Source organism: Canis lupus, chromosome 17, assembly GCF_048164855.1.
Source record: "Canis lupus baileyi chromosome 17, mCanLup2.hap1, whole genome shotgun sequence".
NCBI classification, from domain to species: Eukaryota; Metazoa; Chordata; class Mammalia; order Carnivora; family Canidae; genus Canis; species Canis lupus.
Genome location: NC_132854.1, coordinates 26,894,026 through 26,915,484, shown reverse-complemented (window position 1 = coordinate 26,915,484; position 21,459 = coordinate 26,894,026). Strand labels below are relative to the sequence as shown.

Sequence of the window (21,459 nt, the reverse complement as noted above, 5' to 3'; positions counted from 1 at the left end):
CGAAGAAATGAATACAGTAATTGCCTACTGAAGCATTCTCTTGAAATGGATGTAGTGAAATGTTTCAAAGTATAAAAATTGTATTTGTTACTTTCTTTTGAAGAAGGACATGAAATTTATAGACAACTCTTTTGGAGTAGGTTAATTGTAGGTTAATTCCAGTGCAAGTTAATTTTTACAATCCTACAAGCTCCAAAAGTCAGGAATATAAAAAGTAAATGATGGAGAGGAAAAAAAGTCTGATTGCTTATGAACTTGTAGCTATAATACAATCAAATTCCTTTTTTATCTCATGTAATTCCAGCCTTTGTTAGTACACATTTATCAATTTAACCACAAATACAATAATTATTATCAATAATTAATTCAATAAATGTTCATTAAATTCCCATAGATGTATTATGCTTTTTCTCTGTGTTGTGACTAATATACTATTATCTAACATATTACACATATAGGTAAACTATATATTTCTTGACATAAAGATACCTTTTAATAGTTTTTCCTTGTTTCTCCCTTAGATATTTCTATAATCCTAACACATTACAAGGAAATAACTGTTTCAAGAAAATTTCTAAAATATGGATAAATCTTAAACATAAAATCATGAAAACCATTTAAAATTAATTTTGTTCACAATAAACTAAAAATAGTATTTTTTAGAATAAATGGTATTAGTAATGTGCTTATTGATTTTCTATGAAAATGATTACTACGTTTGTTTTGCATTATTATACTTAACTTTAAACATCCTAGTTTAAACTAAATAATACTAAACATTGAATTGCTATATCAAACATATGTTTAATATATATGTGTATTAAATATATAAAATTCTGTAATTTTTTAGTTTACATTTTTATTTAAATTCCAGTTAGTTAATATATAGTGTTATATCAGTTTCAGGTATATGTAGAATTTAGGGATTCATCACTTCCATATACAACACTCAGTGCTCATCATAAGTGCCCTCTTTAATACCCACCACACATTTAACCCTAAGGCTGCCCACCTTCATTCCAGCAACCTTCAGTTAGTTCTCTATAGTTAAGCGTCTGTTTCTTGGTTTGCCTCTCTCTTTCTCCTTTTTTCCCTTTGCTCATTTGTTTTTCTTAAATACCACATATGAGTGAAATCATATTTGTCTTTCTTTGACTGAATTATTTCACTTAGCATAATACTGTCTAGCTCCACCTGTGTTATTACAAATGGGAAGATTTCATCTTTTATGGCTGAATAATATTTTATATATATCACGTCCTCTTTATACTTTCATCAATCAATGGACATTTGTGCTGTTTCCATATCTTGATCATAAATATAAGGGTGTATGTATCCCTTTGAAGTTTTTGTATTCTTTGGGTAAATACCCAGTAGTGCAATACTGGATCATAGGTTAGTTCCATTTTTTACTTTTTGAAGACCCTCCTTACTGTCTTCCACAGTGGCTACACCAATTTGCATTCCCACCAACAGTTCTTTTTTTGCCACATCCTCACCAACACTTGTTGCTCCTTGTGTTTTTCATTGTAGCCATTCAGACAGGGGTGAGGTGATATCTCATTGTGGTTTTGATTTGCATTTCTCTGCTAATGAGTGATATTGAGAATCCTTCCATGTGTCTGTTGACTATCTGTGTGTCTTCTTTGGAGAAATGTCTATGTCTTCTGGTATTTTTTAATTGGATTATTTGTGGTTTGTTGGCATTGAGTTGTATGAGTTCTTTATATTTTGGATACTAACCTTTTATTGGATATGTCATTTGGAAATATATTCTCCCATTCAGTTGTTGTCTTTTAGTTGTGTTGGTTGTTTCCTTTACTGTGAAGAAGCTTCTTTTTTATGTAGTCCCAGTAGTATATTTTTACTTTTGTTTTTCTTGCCTCAGGAGACATCTAAAAAAGTGTTGTTACAGCTATATAAGAGAAATTACTGCCTGTTCTCTTTTCTAGGATTTTTATGGTTTCAGGACTCAAATTTAGTCCTTAATCCATTTTGAATTTATTTTTGTGTATGGTATAAGAAAGTAGTCCAGTTTCATTCTCTTGCATGTAGCTGTCCAGTTTTTCCAATACCATTTATTGAAGAGAGTGTGATTTCCCCATTGGATATTCTGCTTTCTTTGTCAAAGATTACTTAACCATATAATTACAAGTTTATTTCTGGGTTCTCCATTCTGTTCTATTGATTTATGTGTCTATTTTGTGCCAGTACCATACTGTTTTGATTACTCCAGCTTTGTAGTATATGGTGAAGTCTGGGATTCTGATACCTTGTTTTGTTCTTTCACAAGATTGCTTTCAGTATCAGCATCTTTTGTGGTTCCATACAAATTTTAGGATTGTTCTGTGCGAAATGCTATTTGATAGAAATGGCTTTAAATCTGTAGATTGCTTTGGGTAGTACAGACATTTTAACAATATAGGTTCTTCCATAACACTCCTGGATTTTTCTCAGAAATTCAATAAAATTTATTTTATATATTAAAAGTTGTAAAATACTTTTATTCAGTAATGAGAAGCATAACAGAAATATTATTTTTCAAAGAATGTGTGATTAAAGCAAAAAAGAATAAAAATATTTCCACAAAACTTAATAATTTATTAAAAATTCATTATTTTGATTAGCATATGATTGATTATTTATTCCTTAAACTTTGATTATTTTTTTGGTTATAAAAAATATTTGGCTATTAGAAATTAAAAAAAAACAAGCAAGATGGCATAAATTTCACTATTGCTAATTTAGGGAAGATGACCTTTAATTTTTTTTTAATATGCTTCAATGTCCTTTCTATGCCCAGATGTTTATGTGTATTTAGTGCTATGTAGGGCAGCAAATCTTTAATGCTTATTAAATTTTTAGGACAGGCACTGTTCTGAATGGCATAGACATATTAGTATTCATTATCCTACCCATCTTACAAATGGAAATTGTGGTACAGAAAGTTTAAGAATTTGCTTGAAGTTGATTAATGAGAAAAAGGCCAATATTTAAAGGGAAGCCCTCAAAGTTTTTGCTACTGAAAACTGTTGTGTCTCTCATTCAGAAATATTATTTTTATTTTTTTATTTTTATTTAATAATAAATTTATTTTTTTATTGGTGTTCAATTTGCCAACATACAGAATAACAACCAGTGCTCATCCCGTCAAGTGCCCACCTCAGTGCCCGCCACCCAGTCACCTCCACCCCCCCATCCTCCTCCCCTTCCACCACCCCCTAGTTCGTTTCCCAGAGTTAGGAGTATTCATGTTCTGTCTCCCTTTCTGATATTTCCTACCCGTTTTTCTGCCTTCCCTTCTATTCCCTTTCACTATTATTTATATTCCCCAAATGAATGAGACCATATAATGTTTGTCCTTCTCCGATTGACTTATTTCACTCAGCATAATACCCTCCAGTTCCATCCACGTTGAAGCAAATGGTGGCTATTTGTCATTTCTAATGGCTGAGTAATATTCCATTGTATACATAAACCACATCTTCTTTATCCATTCATCTTTTGATGGACACCAAGGCTCCTTTCACAGTTTGGCTATTGTGGACATTGCTGCTAGAAACATCAGGGTGCAGGTGTCCCGGCATTTCATTGCATCTGCATCTTTGGGGTAAATCCCCAACAGTGCAATTGCTGGGTCGTAGGGCAGGTCTATTTTTAACTCTTTGAGGAACCTCCACACAGTTTTCCAGAGTGGCTGCACCAGTTCACATGCCCACCAACAGTGTAAGAGGGTTCCCTTTTCTCTGCATCCTCTCCAACATTTGTGGTTTCCTGCCTTGTTAATTTTCCCCATTCTCACTGGTGTGAGGTGGTATCTCATGGTGGTTGTGCTTTGTATTTCCCTGATGGCAAGTGATGCAGAGCATTTTCTCATGTGCATGTTGGCCATGTCTATGTCTTCTTCTGTGAGATTTCTGTTCATGTCTTTTGCCCCTTTCATGATTGGATTGTTTCTTTGGTGTTGAGTTTAATAAGTTCTTTATAGATCTTGGAAACTAGCCCTTTATCAGATACGTCATTTGCAAATATCTTCTCCCATTCTGTAGGTTGTCTTTGAGTTTTGTTGACTGTATCCTTTGCTGTGCAAAAGCTTCTTATCTTGAAGAAGTCCCAATAGTTCATTTTTGCTTTTCTTTCTTTTGCCTTCATGGATGTATCTTGCAAGAAGTTACTGTGGCCGAGTTCAAAAAGGGTGTTGCCTGTTTTCTCCTCTAGGATTTTGATGGAATCTTGTCTCACATTAAGATCTTTCATCCATTTTGAGTTTATCTTTGTAAATGGTGAGAGAGAGTGGTCTAGTTTCATTCTTTTGCATGTGGATGTCCAATTTTCCCAGCACCATTTATTGAAGAGACTGTCTTTCTTCCAATGGATAGTCTTTCCTCCTTTATCGAATATTAGTTGCCCATAAAGTTCAGGGTCCACTTCTGGATTCTCTATTCTGTTCCACTGATCTATGTGTCTGTTTTTGTGCCAGTACCACACTGTCTTGATGACCACAGCTTTGTAGTACAACCTGAAATCTGGCATTGTGATGCCCCCAGGTATGGTTTTCTTTTTTAAAATTCCCCTGGCTATTCGGGGTCTTTTCTGATTCCACACAAATCTTAAAATAATTTGTTCTAACTCTCTGAAGAAAGTCTATGGTATTTTGATAGGGATTGCATTAAATGTGTAAATTGCTCTGGGTAACATTCACATTTTCACAATATTAATTCTGCCAATCCATGAGCATGGAATATTTTTCCATCTCTTTGTGTCTTCCTCAATTTCTTTCAGAAGTGTTCTATAGTTTTTAGGGTATAGATCCTTTACCTCTTTGGTTAGGTTTATTCCTAGATATCTTATGCTTTTGGGTGCAATTGTAAATGGGATTGACTCCTTAATTTCTCTTTCTTCAGTCTCATTGTTAGTGTATAGAAATGCCACTGACTTCTGGGCATTGGTTTTGTATCCTGCCATGCTACCAAATTGCTGTATGAGTTCTAACAATCTTGGGGTGGAGTCTTTTGGGTTTTCTATGTAGAGTATCATGTCATCAGAGAAGAGGGAGAGTTTGACTTCTTCTTTGCCAATCTGAATGCCTTTAATGTCTTTTTGGAGATGTTGTGCCTAGAAGACCTATCGAGTGTAGAAAACGCTAGATTGAAGTCACCAAGTATAAGTGTATTATTATCTAAGTATGTCTTAATTTTGGTTATTAATTGATATATTTGGCAGCTCCCACATTCGGGGCATATATATTGATGATTGTTAAGTCCTCTTGTTGGATACATCCTTTAAGTATGATATAGTGTCCATCTTCATCTCTCACTACAGTCTTCGGGGTAAATTTTAGTTTATCTGATATAAGGATGGCTACCTCTGCTTTCTTTTGAAGACTATTTGAATGGTAAATAGTTCTCCAACCTTTTATTTTCAGGCTATAGGTGTCCTTCTGTCTAAAATGAGTCTCTTGTAGACAGCAAATAGATTGGTCCTGCTTTTTTATCCAGTCTGACACCCTGCGCCTTTTGATGGGGTCATTAGGGCCATTCACGTTCAGAGTTACTATTGAAAGATATGAGTTTAGTGTCATCATGATATCTATTCAGTCCCTGTTTTTGTGGATTGTCCCATTGGACTTCTTAAATGGGAATTTTGAGAGTCCCCCTTAAAATGAGAACCTTGCTGGATAAAGTATTCTTGGTTGCATGTTTTTCTCATTTAGTACCCTGACTATATCCTGCCAGCCCTTTCTGGCCTGCCAGGTCTCTGTGGGGAGGTCTGCTGCTGCCCTAATACTTCTCCCCATAAAAGTCAGGGATTTCTTGTCTCTTACTGCTTTAAGGATCTTCTCTTTATCTTTGGAATTTGCAAGCTTAACTATTAAATGTCGAGGTGTTGAACGGTTTTTACTGATTTTAGGGGGGGTATCTCTCTATTTCCTGGATCTGAATGCCTGTTTCCCTTCCCAGATTAGGAAAGTTTTCAGCTATGATTTGTTCAAATACATATTCTGGCCCTCTGTCCCTTTCGGAGCCCTTGGGAACCCCAATTAAACGTAGGTTTTTCTTCCTCAGGCTGTCACTGATTTCCGTTAATATATCCTCATGATCTTTTAATTTTTTGTCTCTTTTTTCCTCAGTTTCCCTCTTTGCCATCAACTTGTCTTCTATGTCACTCAGTCCTTCTTCCACCTCGTTAACCCTCGTCATTAGGACTTCTAGTTTGGATTGCATCTCATTCAATTGATTTTTAATTTCTGCCTGATTGGATCTAAATTCTGCAGTCATGAAGTCTCTTGAGTCCTTTGTGCTTTTTTCTAGAGCCCCCAGTAGCTGTATCATAGTGCTTCTGAATTGGATTTCTGACATTGAATTGTAATCCAGATTTTGTAACTCTGTGGGAGAGAGGACTGTTTCTGATTCTTTGTTTTGAGGTGAGGTTTTCCTTCTAGTCATTTGCTCAATGCAGAGTGGCCAAAAACAAGTTGTATTGGGAAAAGGAGAAAAAGAGAGGAGAGAAGAAGGAAAGAAAAGAGAAAAAAATAAAAGAAGAAAAAAAGGAAAAAAAAAAAGAAGAAAAAGATAAAGAAAAAGAAAGAAAGGGAAAAAAGGGTGGGGGAAGCAAACAAATCAAAAAGCAAAACAAAACAAAACAAAAAACAAACAAACAAAACAAAAAACCCACGGGGGAGTATCTTCTGCTTCTGTGTACTTTAAGTCCCTTGACTTCCCCTGGAACTTGTCCGTCTAGCTGGTCTTCTGGGGGAGGGGCCTGTTGTGCTGATTTTCAGGTGTTAGCACTTGGGGGAGCTGCTCTGCCCCTGCTGGTGCAGGGCTCAGTGGGGGTTATTTACCCCATGAGGCCCCAGGAGCAACAGCCCTAGTGGCGGGGCCAGCTCTGGAGCCCTGGAGTCAGCTCCCGCAGTAACCCCGGAGCTCTCCGTCTGCAGGGCCTGGAGGCTCCGGGCGGGGTCGCTGATCTGCTCAGCTCGGGGCAGGAGCGTCCTCGCTGTCCTGGGCCCTCCCGGCCTCTGCCTGTCCGGGGGGAGGCCGGATCCTGGGCTGTTGGATTCGCGCTCCCGCCCCGCAGCCCCCTCCGCGGAGCCGCCCCCGAGCCCCCCGAGCTGCTCCCGCCCCGCAGCCCCCCCCCGCGGAGCCGCCCCCGAGCCCCCTGAGCTGCTCCCGCCCCGCAGCCCCCTCCGCGGAGCCGCCCCCGAGCCCCCCCGAGCTGCTCCGGTCCCGCCGTGTGCGCTGCAGCCCTTAGGGAGCTCGGCAGCGGGGTGTGGGGCTCTCCCGGGGCGCAGGTGTCTGCTAGTGTCCCCGGGAGCCCGAGGGCATCCCCGCCCTCCTGGGTCCTGCTCCAGCTCCCCGCGAGCCCCTTTCCGCCCGGGAAGGTCGGTGCAGCTCCTGCTCCTCCGGGACGGGGCTCTCCTGTCCTGGGGACTCTCGCCCCGGCCTTAGCCTGGCTCCTAGCGGGGCCCCTCCCCCTTGGAGGCCTTTTGTTTCTTTATTTCTTTTTCCCCGTCTTCCTACCTTGATAGAAGCGCGAACTCTTCTCACTGTAGCATTCCAGGTGGTCTCTCTTCAAATCTCAGTCTGACTTCATAGATTTTCAGGTGATTTGAAGGTTATCTAGGTAATTTGGTGGGGACAGGTGATTTGGGGACCCTACTCTTCCACCATCTTGCCCCTTCCCCCCGAATCTTATTGTTATTTTTAAAAATCACATTATAATCTAGATATTATTTTATAACTAACTATAATCAATCCTTTCAACATTGTTGGTTATATAAACTATTCCAAATCATTTTATCATTGAATATTTGAGTTATTTTCAACTTTTTGGTATTGTTTAAAAACAGAGAAGGAGGGATCCCTGGGTGGTGCAGAGGTTTAGCGCCTGCCTTTGGCCCAGGGCGCGATCCTGGAGACCCGGGATCGGATCCCACGTTGGGCTCCCACTGCATGGAGCCTGCTTCTCTGTCTGCCTCTCTCTGTCTCTCTCTATCTCTCTGTGTGACTATCATAAATAAATAAAAAATTAAAAAAAAAAACAGAGAAGGAATAAAGTATTTAAAAGGAAAGAGAACCAAAATATTAAAAATTATATCTAATATGGAAAATTCATAAGTTTTATACAAGGAAGACATTTTCTCAAGTTTAGAAAACATAAAAACATTAAAACAAACAAAAAATTAATTTTTGGTCAACATGCCACTTCAAAAACTTGTTTACTTATTTACTAAATTTGTGCAAAATTATTATATTTCAAACACTTTATCCTTCTCCCCAAATATGTTAAAATATGGAATAAGTAACTTTTTTAAAAAAGATTTTATTTATTTATTCATGAGAGACACAGAAAGAAAGGCAGGGACTTAGGCAGATGGAGAAGCAGTCTTCATGCAAGGAGCCCAATGCAGGATTCAATCCTGGGATTCCGGGATCACACTCTGAGCTGAAGACAGATGCTCAACCGCTGAGCCACCCAGGCATCCCAGTAACTTTCATTTTTATATCATGTCATATCCTGTAAAATACTTCACATATGGCATAGAGTCTTCTATATGTAAAATCAGTCAATGAGGCATTACAAACAGTACTTTTCAGATCAGAATGAAGGATGCAGTGAAGATCTACTTTGTTCCTTGGCATATGACTAATTAGTAATGAAATCAGCAAAGCAATTATGCCTTCCTGACTTATTAGGTCTAATTTCATATAAAATCAATCTAATATGTATTAACACAAACAACAAGTATTTAGAAAAAGCCAAAACAAAGACTTGAATAGCTCAATCTTTAGAAAAAATACAGACAATAATTTGTATGGATATATTAGAGGAGTACCAATTATATTGCAAGAATGACTCATTTACTTATAATAAAAAAAACCTGTAATACAAAAACATAATATTAGCTAACTTTCATTTAGCAGATGCCAAATATCAGACTTTCCTTAAGAATGTTATATAATTCAGTTATATATTAACTCAGTTCTTCCATAGTACAAATGCCTTGTTTGAAGTGAAAATTACTTGGAATGGATGTCCCAGAGGTGTCATGGATGGCTGAATTAAAGTAATTGTGGATTAAAGATATGTACTCATATATAAAACAATCAAATATTGACTTAATAAATGATACTCTTTCAAACAAGTACTCTCAATAAGAAGTTTAATCTTCAGGGATACTGTATTAGGGAGAATAAGGAAAATAATATATCATAACAAGAAGGGATATATCATGTATTATGTCCAAGAAGGATGATAAAGGGGAATTATTTGTTAATCTTAATGTCTGAGATATGTGTCAATAATTTGGATATTGTACAAGTAATGATTTTATTGACCATTAACTAAATGGGCATGCAATGAATCATATTTTTGCCACACCACACTCAGTGATCCTTTTAAAACCTAAAAGAGATCTTGTCTTCTTTTACCTAATACCTTCCAATGGTCTTACATTTCCCTGAAAATAAAATCCTAATTCCTTAGAGTGGCTTACAAAATGCTACAAAAACTGTTACTGCTTTTTATTATTTGTTGCTTACTCCACTCTGGTCATACTGTTCCTGCTAGTGTTCAAATGTGAAAAATATTCCTGCCCCAGGAGCTTCTCTTTAGTTGTCCCTTTTCTTTGAGAAACCTCTGATTCCAGATATGTATTTATCTGCTTGACAAATTTCCAAATTTGCTTCACTTTGACCTTTGTTCAGATGTCACTTTTTTTTGTAAAGCTTTGTCTGGCTAAACTACAATACAGCACTTACAAATCCATATCATCAATCAAAGCTGATATCTCTTCTTTCATTCTCTCTCTCTCAGTAGATAGACAGAGACAGACAGACAGGCATATAGGTATATTTGCATTATTTTCCAATATATGAATTGTAAAACCTAATAGAAACATAACTCTCACACTCAAGGTTGATAACCTGTGTTCAACGGAGATCAAGACTAGAATGACTGCTAACTGACCATGATTTCCAAGAGATATAATAAATAACAGCTAAACAAGGTGTTACTCCATTATGTAATTGTAAAAACTTGACAGCTGATAAGCAGAAATCTGATATTAACCATCACAGTGAAAATTCAGTCCATCACTTACTTCCTACAACAGAATCCATTCACAGTTCCAGAGCCCATTATTTGAAGGACAAATATTACCTTGAGAAAGGATGTTGCAACTCCACCTAAAGCTGTGCATTAACTATTTCTCTCATACTTTTTAAAGAGACTAGCAATGGTTTTCCAAGGTAAATATATAGTTGGAAAATGAGATATCACAACTTTTCAAGGCAACTTAAGTATTAAGTCTGAGCTAGTACTAATGCCTTTCATGACCCAAAACACTATTGTGATCAAAATTAGAGTAGGAATTAGTGAATATCATTAGTGACAGTTTTGCAGGGAGTCTAAAGGGATCTTGTGTTTATTTTCCTCATTCATTAATATATCATTGGACATATATAGTTACCAGAAGGTAGAACTCTAATATTTGCTCCTGATCTGAAGAATAAAGGTAATTGTGACAGGAAGACCCAGTGGAAACACACAATAATGTTAACTAATCATGCCATGATAGTAACTAAAAATCAGTGGTGCATTATGGAAATAATTGTAGGAGCAACTGTCACCAGTGAAGATGTGAAATTTGCAAAGTTTGTTGTCCTATCGCATCCCTGTTAAATTTACTTGTTTGTCCTCTATAAATCCAGCTGTATTGTAGATGACTGCATACTACCATGGATTTAATAAGATTGTAGTCTCAAATTCAGTAACTGTAGAGTATGTAATATATTTATTGGAGCAACACAACACATCTCTGGCACCTGATATATGAATATTTATTGGCTAATATTTTTATTTCTATATCCACCATTAGGGAAGATCAAAATCACTTGGCTCTTATATGACAAAGACTGAAGTATGCTTTTATTTACTTAAATCAGAACTGTTAGCAATCTGGCTTTCTGTCATAATGTATTTCACAGGGACCTTGATCATATTATCATTCTGTATATTTCATAATATTAAACTGAAATTATAACATCGTATTAGCTGGACATCATGCTAATTAGACAACATTAGCTGGTGATTAAGAAATTGCAATTAAGTAAGACATCTTTATAGGAAACATGTGGAACAGAAGTAGAAAATAAGGCAATGGGAATTAGGAAACCTACTATTTGGTAATGTTTTTAAGAGTCAAGTTACAACACATAGCATGGTATCTCTGCTAGGTAAAAGACACATTGCTGACTCTTGGATATCCTACCACTAAGAAAGATGCATAACACTTGTTAAGCTTCTTTATTTACCTTTCAGAAATATCTCATCTAATCTTGGATATACTAATCTAATCTATTATTGAATTATCTGGAAAGTTAAAGTTTTGAGTGGAGTCCAGAATAAGAAATTATTCCCTATAAGGTCCAGACTGCAGTACAAGTCATTTTGCTCTTTGAGCCTTATGCTTTCACAAATATGATCGAGCTAAAAATATCTGTGGTTGGTTTCAAGGTTTCCTTTGATAATTCTGGTAAATCCCAATAGAAGAGGTGAAGTTCAGAACTTGTATTCATTATCTATTGCTGTATAAAAACCTCAGATTACCTCAAATGTGCGATAACCAGGAAATATTTACTATTTCATGGCTTTTGTGGGTCAAGAACCTGACTATGGTATTTCTAGGTACCTATGTTTCAATCTCTCTCACAAGTCTCTAGCCAGGGATGGAAGATCATCTGAAGGTTTAATAAAAAATAAGACTGCCAAGTTTATTCTCATGGCTATTGTCCGCATTCAGTTTCTTATGAATTGTTGGACTAAGGACCTCAATTCCTGACTAGCTATTAGCCAGAGCCCTCCTTTGCCATTGGACCTCTTGATAGAGCAACTTTCAACATGGTAGATCATTTCCCCTCTGGGCAAGTGAGAGATAGAGTGAGAGAAAGCACATAGGATGGAATCCTGAGTCTCTTGGTAATATAATCTCAGAAAGTATTTTCCACAAGCTTTTATGCAGTACATTCATCATAGTGAGTCACAAGATTAAGTTCATACTCAAGGTGATAGCATTAGACAATAGTGGAAATATCAGTAGACAAAAATAATTCATGGCCATCTTTGAAGCTGCTTAGTATATATATCTTAGAGGTTTGGAGCAAAGCTATCATTACTTCTGCAGTAGAGAAATGTGTTCTGTTAAAAAATACATATAGTATGCCAGAAGATCCCTGGTTTGAAGTGATAACATTAAATGATCATACATTCTGAGCTGCTTATTAGGAATTAGATATTATCTGATTTACTGTGTCAAAAGACTGAGAGTGTACATTAAGGATAGGGATTCAAGCAGGCCCAGAAGGTGATTCTTCTGTCATAAGCACAATCTAAACATTTATGTACTATTTTTAAAAACATTTATGAACTATTGATAACACAGCATCCTACACATTATCTTTGATCAAAGGTGTCATTACTCAAAAAAGGAGGTAACAAAGGATCATGGAAGTCAGATTTCTATATACCCAATCATACAGAAATAGTAGTCCTGATATAAAACAGATCACACTTTTGAAGACTCAGCTAAGGAACTCTGCACTGTGGTGTCACCGCCCTCCAGGAATGCAGCATAGGAAGCTGAATATGATTCATGTTCAAATAAAGTTGTCCCAAAGGAAACTTCAACAAAACACTGATAGAGACTCATGAGTAAAGGTATTACCTTGGTTGGAATAGCTATGAGCCATGATTTCAGTTTTGCATTGTTTCCCAGAAAATCTCGGGATTATGAAGTCACCCTTAGTGATGGCTGACTTGACAACACTCATGTCATAAGCTACTTTCTTTTCTTTAACTTTATACTTCACTGTGGTTCTCAAATCTTCAAAATAAACTATTAATGACTGAACTCTTGTCTTGAGGTGTGCATTACTGGGAATCTAAACCAAGACAAACAATATCTAGTGGACCAGATATAATCAGTGAGTATGGTGGAGGTAATGACCCATAAAGTGAACAGTCAAAAATAAAAAATAGGAAATGGGAGGGAACTATGCAGAGATAATCACCTTGCATTATCTCTTCCACATACAGGTTCAAGATGCATTTCCTTCATTTAATCATTTTATAGAACTCCCACATGACAACCAAACATTTACTTTGCTTGCATGGCTCACTTTCAAATGTAAACCAACGTCAAAATTCATCTTAACTCAATGCTTAATATCTTTCCATGACTGACATCCATCTATCTTACTTTTTCTCACTGCTAAAGGCTTTTATTTATATGATATATTGTATAATACTTTAATAATTTTTATTCTCATTTCAGCTTTAATTTAAGAATATAAACAAGGAAATGATGGTTTTGCATCCTGAGAGAAGGATCTTAATTGGCAACTTAATATCAATATGTACCATTAGGAATATTTTACAAAGAAAATAACAACCACAGTATTAGAGGGTCTTGAATCTTATGGTATATGAATGATACAGATGCAAAGTCTGACAGTGTGTGGCAAATACACACAGAATCTAAGTTTGTCTTTGGCTAGTCTTGAATATGATACATATGAGCTATAAAATGTTTTATAAAATTGAATTTTAGAAAATATGTGAACTTATAAAAATATTTTATGAAATATGTTATAATATGCCTTGAAGAGTTAATCTATTAGAAAATGATGACCTTAACTACTAACCTAGTTGTATTTTGAACTTGAAATTCTAGCTATCTAAAATTATGAAAAATGCCTAGTGTTATTATTTATCTTTAAAAAAGATCCATTGGGCCTCCTTAAATGTTATATTAACTTTATAAAATAGTCTTTGGATTATAGGTTTTCACTCAATTTATAATTTCTGAATGCTGGAACACAAACAAAAAATAAATTATTTTTGCATTAATAAAATAAACATATTTTTAAGAATTTAAATCATTTGAGATTATTAACATATTTTTAAAATATATTCCATTTGACCATATTATAATACTATACAGGGTTATCTTTGTTAAATATGAACTCATTTGTATAAAACTCAATGAGTAAGCAGTAGTGCATATTTTATTTAAGAACACAAAGTAATACAAATACACTCATATGTATGTATATATTTACTTCTGCCCTTTTCCAGAAAGGTTATGAAACAGCATACAGAAATAAGTACAGTTCCATCAAATAAAACAATCAAAATAAATATTTATGAGAAACATAAGGCAAAGAAAAAAATAATGGAAAACCCACAACAAAGATACAAATAAACTTAGATAAAAAATGTATAGTAAAATCATACATATTGTATATAAGGCCCCAAAAATATGAGTAGACTTTTCTAGTACTGATTCTAGCAATTTCATAAAGAAAGTGCAGGAGATACAGTAAATTAAAAAGTAACATTAAACATTTTCCATAAATACCCAAAGCAAAATGTTTTTATTAAATAATGAAATTTATAATTATAAATATATTGACAATGATCATACTTCATATTTAAAGAAGCTTCATATGTTTTATATGACACAATCTCTAAATAGGAACTTCTGTATCCTAGGTATAATTCCCAGAAGAATTACTAGGATCCTTCCCAAAAGGGTTCTATATCCAAAGTATGAAAGTTAAATAGATTCTCTAAGCAGCAAACACCAAACTCCATTCCCTCCACCTCAACCCCTCTCCCTACATGCATATTTTTTTAAGGTCCAATATTCTCAATAAATTTGATTGCACACAGAACTTGTCAAATAAAGACTATTTCAGAAGTAGGACTAATATATAATATCCTGAAAGTCAAATCCCTATTTCAAATATCTGAGGTTCCTTCCATGTTCTCATTAACATTCTCATTAATAAGGAGACTGAAGATAGCCACAATTCATTAGTTAACTCTTACAAATGTATTAAGATGGAAGCTGCATTAAAATGATAGTTGATGTATTAAGATGGAAGCTGCATTAAAAGGATAGTTGGTATTTAGTTAAAATAATTGTATATATAATAATCCCATAATGGTTTCCTCACAAGGCAAAACTGTTAGGGTAAGAGATCTAGCAATAATACCCAAAAGAATACGTATAGCTGAGAGAATCTCAGAGTTAGTGGGGATATGTAATGAAGCACAAGAGGGAAAAGTAAGTTATCATCACAGTATCGTGGCAGAAATTTGGATGGAGAAGGGGCTTGTTTTAGCAGATGGAGTAAGTGGAAAACATTGAGCACATGTCGAAAAATCTAAAAGTATTACGGGTGATCACCATGCATGAGACAACTAATCATTGTTCAAGGATTCTGAAGTCTGATGACTTTTTGTTTTATTTGTTTTTAACACTGCAGAGACCCAAACATTAAGAGTTCTAATTTTTATGCAAGTTAGAATTTGGGGTCACAATCTAGGATTTCGAACATGGATGAACACATAGCTGCTATCCAAGATCTATTCCGCTCTTCTTTCTGAATAATGGAAATCTGATATTGTTTTTGTTGGCGGGGAGGTCATTTGTCCAAACTAAAATAAAACCCAAAAAACTCAATTTCCTAGATTTTTAGAGATAGGCATGGACAGATCTCATAGTTTTCCCAGTGATAACTCAGTACAAATTCATGTAATATTTCTAGTTGTTTAGCTTTCCTGACAGGATATTCATCTTCCTACTCCTTGATTATTTATTCTTAAACTCTGAAAAACAGATATGAATTTAGAGATATACTAGATGTCTCAAGACTGTGAAGCAACTGAGGTTGAAGATTTACACTAAAAGTAGGATAGAGGAAGGAAGGAAGGAAGGAAGGAAGGAAGGAAGGAAGGAAGGAAGGAAGGGGGAAGGAATAGTGAGAAGGAAGGAAGAAAGACTAAGAGATTAATGGCGTTGTGGTACAGATTTCAAAACTTACAATGGATTGCTTGTTATATGATCAAAACAACCCCTATTTGATTAAGCCCCTGCCAGTGCCATTTGCAGTAGGTAATTCCTAAATAATACAGAGCATCATTGTTCTACTTAGCTATTATGGTGGAGGTGAGCCATGAATATGGTCAACAGAGCCATTCATTGTTTCAAAGATTTCCAAAGATATATAAGGATTTCAAACAGATGTCATGGTGTCCTTTATTACACTACTAAATATCATGTATGTATTTTAGATATATTGTTTAGCCTAGATACATTTGGGGAGAATGTTGTTAGGGACTGGATGTTAAAAATAAAAGATTAGATTCATACAATAATAAATGTCCAGATATCTTTAAGTATAATTCTCACTTGGCAATTTGTTTTTATACCAGTGTACAAGTACTTTTTTAGGAATTAGAAGTTATTTCTAAAAAAGGGTGGGAGTGAATGGGTGACGGGCACTGGGTGTTATTCTGTATGTTAGTAAATTGAACACCAATAAAAAAATAAAAAATAAAAAAAAAATAAAATAAAATAAAATAAAATAAAAATAAATAAATAAATAAATAAAAATAAAAAATAAATAAAAAAGGAAAAATAGGTTAATAAAGATCTTTTAAAGTTTCAAACTCTTTTGGAAAAATAGCTGAGACTATATTATTTAAAGTAGCTTCTATGGCACTTGCGATAAAGTGGCATTTGGAAACCCTTGCAGGTTAATTACTATGAAAAAATGTGAGAGGTTTACCAATGAAATAAATCCAAGAACTTGAAAACAAACTTTGAACATCATAGTGTATTGAAATTGTATATGTGTACATGTATCTATCTCCGTGCATGTGTGAGTACATGTGTATGTGCATGCACGTGCCATGAAAGGCATGGTATGCCATGAAAGTTCTATAAATGTGAATTTACCAGATGTTGCAAGCAACTCACCAAAGGCCAAACTTGTTTGTAAAGATTTGAATTGTTTTGGCTTACACAATTTTAAAATACTTAAGCCAATATTTAAATATAAACACTGGAATTCTTAGTTGAATAATGAAACTGAAACATCAAATTTTCTGCTTTCTGTAAAATTAATTGAAAGACCTGATATATATTTCTGTATGACAATGGCTACATGTAATTAGACTTATCCCTTTTTGTAGGACATAATATCACAATTACCCATAGTCCCCAACACTTGTATATTATATGTGTATTTACTTGCAAATGCCTTCCTTCTTCACACTGTGATGTAAGAACTTCCCTATATATGTCGGTTACTTAGGAATGCAAATTACCTTATTCTTGTATATCTACAGACACATATCACATATTGATTATGACATCTGTTTCAATGAGGGTTTACTTCATTTGAGAGAACAAATAGCATGATAGATTTCTATGATAGATTTCTCTTATATATATAGAGAAAAAGATTCTCTATTTCATATCTGTGTATGTGTGAGTAGTAACATTAATAGAAAGAAATTTATGTTACAATCAGTATCCACTAGAGTTTGGTGAAGTGGAATAAAAAATATTTGAACATAGATATATAAGAATTATAATTAAGAATTGGTGAAAATCTTGGTTAGGTTTAAAAATGATTCCTTGTATTCCTTATTATGCTTAATTTTATTTGGACTGAATAGAAAAAATAGTTGAGATGATTGACAGCTGCTGTCAGAAAATTAGTCCAGCTGTTGTAGTTCATATTTGACCAAAATGTACTAAAAGCAAGAAAACCACCATGGAGAGAAGAAAAAGAAGGGAAGAATAGGCACTTGAAATGAATTCAACATTTTATTTGGAGTCATAGATATATAAAGAAGCATTTAAGAAGCTTATGGTGTAAAAAAACTGTGTATATTCTCTATGTACCTCTTTATAAAAAATACAGAGAATGTGGTAGTTTATGAACTCTATGCCACTGCTAATAGCTCGACTAAACCATTCAAAATGCTTTCTCCTATAAGTAGCTCTCAGGAATTTCAAGGAATTCGAACTCTTACAACAGGTCAAACAAGTAATGTATTTTTTAAGAGGTTTATTTATTTGAGAGAAAGAGTGCATGTGAGCAGGAGAAGGGGTAGAAGGAGAGGGAGGGGGAAGAGAATCTCCATCAGACTCCCTGATGAGCAGAGGTCCTGATGCAGGACTCAATCTCATGACCCTGAGATCATGACCTGAGCCAAAAACAAGAGTTGGATGCTTAACCAACTGAGCCACCCAGGTGCCCCTCAGGTAAGTCATATATATCATATATTACCCTTAATTTGTTCAACAGCTTTATTGAGATATAAGTTATATACCATAAAATTTACCTGTTTTAAAATGTTTTATAGTTCAGTAAATTCATACAATTGGGTAATCATCATAACAATCCAGTCTGAGAACACTTCCACTCTCACATAAAATTTTTATATGGCCATTTGCAGTCAATCCTTTGCCCATTGTCTGCCCCCCAAAACCACTTGCTTACTTTCTATCTCTATAATATTGTCTTCTGTAGTTTTTTAAAATATAAATGCATTTATATAGTGTTTATGTGGGCCATTCATCTTATCTCACATACCATTCATTTATTTCAGTTTATTTTTGAACAGCATTTAACTGTACCTGTATACAACATTTTAAAAAGTCTATTCACCATTTGATAGACATCTGCATTGTTTCCAGTTTTGGGCTATCATGAATAAACAGAATTATGGACATGCATGGACACGCATGCACCTGTCTTTGTATGGGTGCATGTTTGGTGACAAATACCCACCATTTGCTTCAACGTGGATGGAACTGGAGGGTATTATGCTGAGTGAAGTAAGTCAGTCGGAGAAGGACAAACATTATATGTTCTCATTCATTTGGGGAATATAAATAAATATAAATAATAGTGAAAGGGAATATAAGGGAAGGGAGAAGAAATGTGTCTGAAATATCAGAAAGGGAGTGAATGAATGAATGTTTTTTTCCTCTTAAATATAAACTTACTGGTTGAAATTCTAAGTTTCATGCTTAGCATTTTAACAAATCGCAAGCATTTTGGTCCACAGTTTCTTTTTTTAATTTATTTTTTATTGGTGTTCAATTTACTAACATAAGAGGTTCTCAGAACATGTTGTTCAGTCTAGTCAAAATTTATAGTGTTTAAAGATCCATATTCTTCTGGCCCTAAATTACGGTAGAGAAACGGCTCTCAGTATTAAAACTTAAAATAGTGTCCCAATGTAGCCAAATTTTACAATGATGCTTAGCCTACAATGATTGTTATTTTAAGTTTTAAAACTTTGTTTTTTTCCTAAGAAAATAGGATTTTTCTTCTCCTTAAAAATCTTTATGTTAAAAATGCTATTTTGCATCATAAAAGTAAATAAATTAAAAACATGGGATTTGATTCAACAGAGTTATTGCCCTCTCTGATACACAGCTTTTATTATATGTATGACTATGGGAAGGTTAATATTAATATCTCCAAACTTCATTTTTCTCAATGATAAAATAAAAAATGAAAAATATAACAAAATAAGAAGGAAAAAAGAACCCTTATTAACCATCTCACAGACTATAGTAGAGTGACTAGGAGATCTAAAATAACTGAAACAAAATTGCCTACAGTAACCAGCTCTTAAAACTAGATATTAGTAATTTAATAAATTAATGGGTATATTTGATTTTAAAAGTGCCATTAGTTTACAAGAGCTCTGTAATTCTAAATTTCTTATGCTAAAACACTTCCCTCCAACACACACGCATAGACACACATCTCCATATCCTTTGTAATCATTAAGTGTTTTGGAAAAGAATGATTTATTTAATGGTATTTTAAGCTGATTACATGAAAAACACAGAAATCATTCTATTAGTGATGTTATTATATACTATTTAATAATGAAACTGGTAAGGTTGCTTATATCCAGAAACTGATCTTTAATCTTAATACAAATATATGAAGATAGGTTCATATCACTCAATTGATAGTAATATGTGGTAGGTTTGATACAGTGTATTAAGAAGTTTGTTATTTATTATTACTTAAAAAGAAGTCTCAGACACCTGGGAGCTCAGTGGTTGAGTATCTGCCTTTGGCTCAGGTTGTGATCCCGGGGTTCTGGGATTGAGTCCCACATCAGGCTCTTTGCAGGGAGCCTGCTTCTCCCTCTGCCTATGTCTCTGCCTCTCTCTGTGTGTGTCTCAGGAATAAATAAACATCTTAAAATAGCTTAAGAAGCAGAGACTTCTTTATTATTTTTTTCAATATTTCAATGAAGAAGTGTTTAAATATACATATTTAGTTGTTTTTAATGATTGCAAAAAATGTAACAAAATTTCAACCTGCTAGGACCTCTGGGTGTTAAACAGACAGTCATGATGTCTGATCTCCTATAGTTCACAGTTAATTGAAGAAGCATAAATCCAGGATTAAAAATAGATTTGATAATATAATGATAGCATACTCACATTTGAGGAGTATGTCGACAGGTGATCAACAAGACTGTAGGGAAGGGGCACCTGGGTGGCTCAGTTGGTTAGTCTGCCTTTGGCTCAGGGGTCCTGGGATACAGCCTCACATTGGGCTCCCTGCTCAGTGGGGAGCCTACTTCTCCCTTTGCCCCTCCTCCTGCTTGTGCCCTCCCTCTCTCTCATGCTCTGTCTCTCAAAAAACTAAATAAAATCTTTAAAAAAAAGACTGTAGGGAAAACCTCTCCAAGGAAGGTATGCTCCTATTGAAACTTTAAATGAACATGAGTTAGTCAGATGGAACAAGGAGGGGAGGGGTTCCACAAAAAAAGGAACATGTCAGAAGCTTAGGACCTAAGAAATGCTACACTAAAATATCTGCTAGAAAATTGGCTACAAGCAGAACCTATGTATGAGAGGTCAAAGATGAAAGACTATGAAGGAAAGGATGACAGTTAAAAACAAGGATTCTCGACTATCCTCTAAATTCCAAAGGGAAAAATGGAAGGATTCAAAGAAGGAATGTAACATGATATGCAGCTCTGTTTGGAGAACTTCAAATTTGTTTTAAGACAGAGAAGACCAATAGAAAGTGAAAGAGTTTAGAGGTTGTTGTAGTATTCCAGTAAAGTGAAGGTATTGGACACTATTAAATAGATTTTGTTTATGATATAAAGGATGAACATATTTGAAATCTTAGTTTGTGGTAAATAGTATGGCAATTTGTAAATGTATGTGGGGAGAGAGAGAGAGAGATTAGGAATAACTCCTATATTTAGGGATATTTGGGGATAATGCATGGGTGATAGTACCTTGTACAGAGTGTAAAGAAAACACAAATATTCCCAGAGATAAAAATTTAATTTGGATATATCGGGATTTAATAAATGTGAGACAAAGAATCAGAAGACACACAATTTAGATGATAATTTAAAAGAGAAGGGAGTAGATAATATTGACTGAAAAGTTTTTAGAATTGAAAATAAATAAGACTAAAATTTAATATTGGTTGCCCTCAACAATTAAGGATTGGCTAAAGGAAGCATAAATTATAAAGAATTCTGAAAAGTAGCTAAGATAGGACTAAGAAAATGTAAGAAAAATAGGATTCTAAGCAG

The 21,459-nt window shown here is 34.8% G+C and overlaps 1 long non-coding RNA gene across 22 annotated transcripts in view; it reads right to left on the bottom strand.

Annotated features, from left to right (window-relative positions):
• Nucleotides 1–21,459, bottom strand: part of LOC140607968 (uncharacterized) — a 415,966-nt gene that overhangs the window by 213,162 nt on the left and 181,345 nt on the right. For 18 of the 22 annotated variants that reach the window (XR_012009889.1, XR_012009896.1, XR_012009894.1 and 15 more), the window contains one exon: nt 7,524–7,622. The exons of the other annotated variants lie outside the window; for them this stretch is intronic. This is a non-coding gene — a long non-coding RNA (uncharacterized lncRNA). The remainder of the gene's footprint in view (nt 1–7,523; nt 7,623–21,459) is intronic. 22 annotated transcript variants of the gene reach the window in all.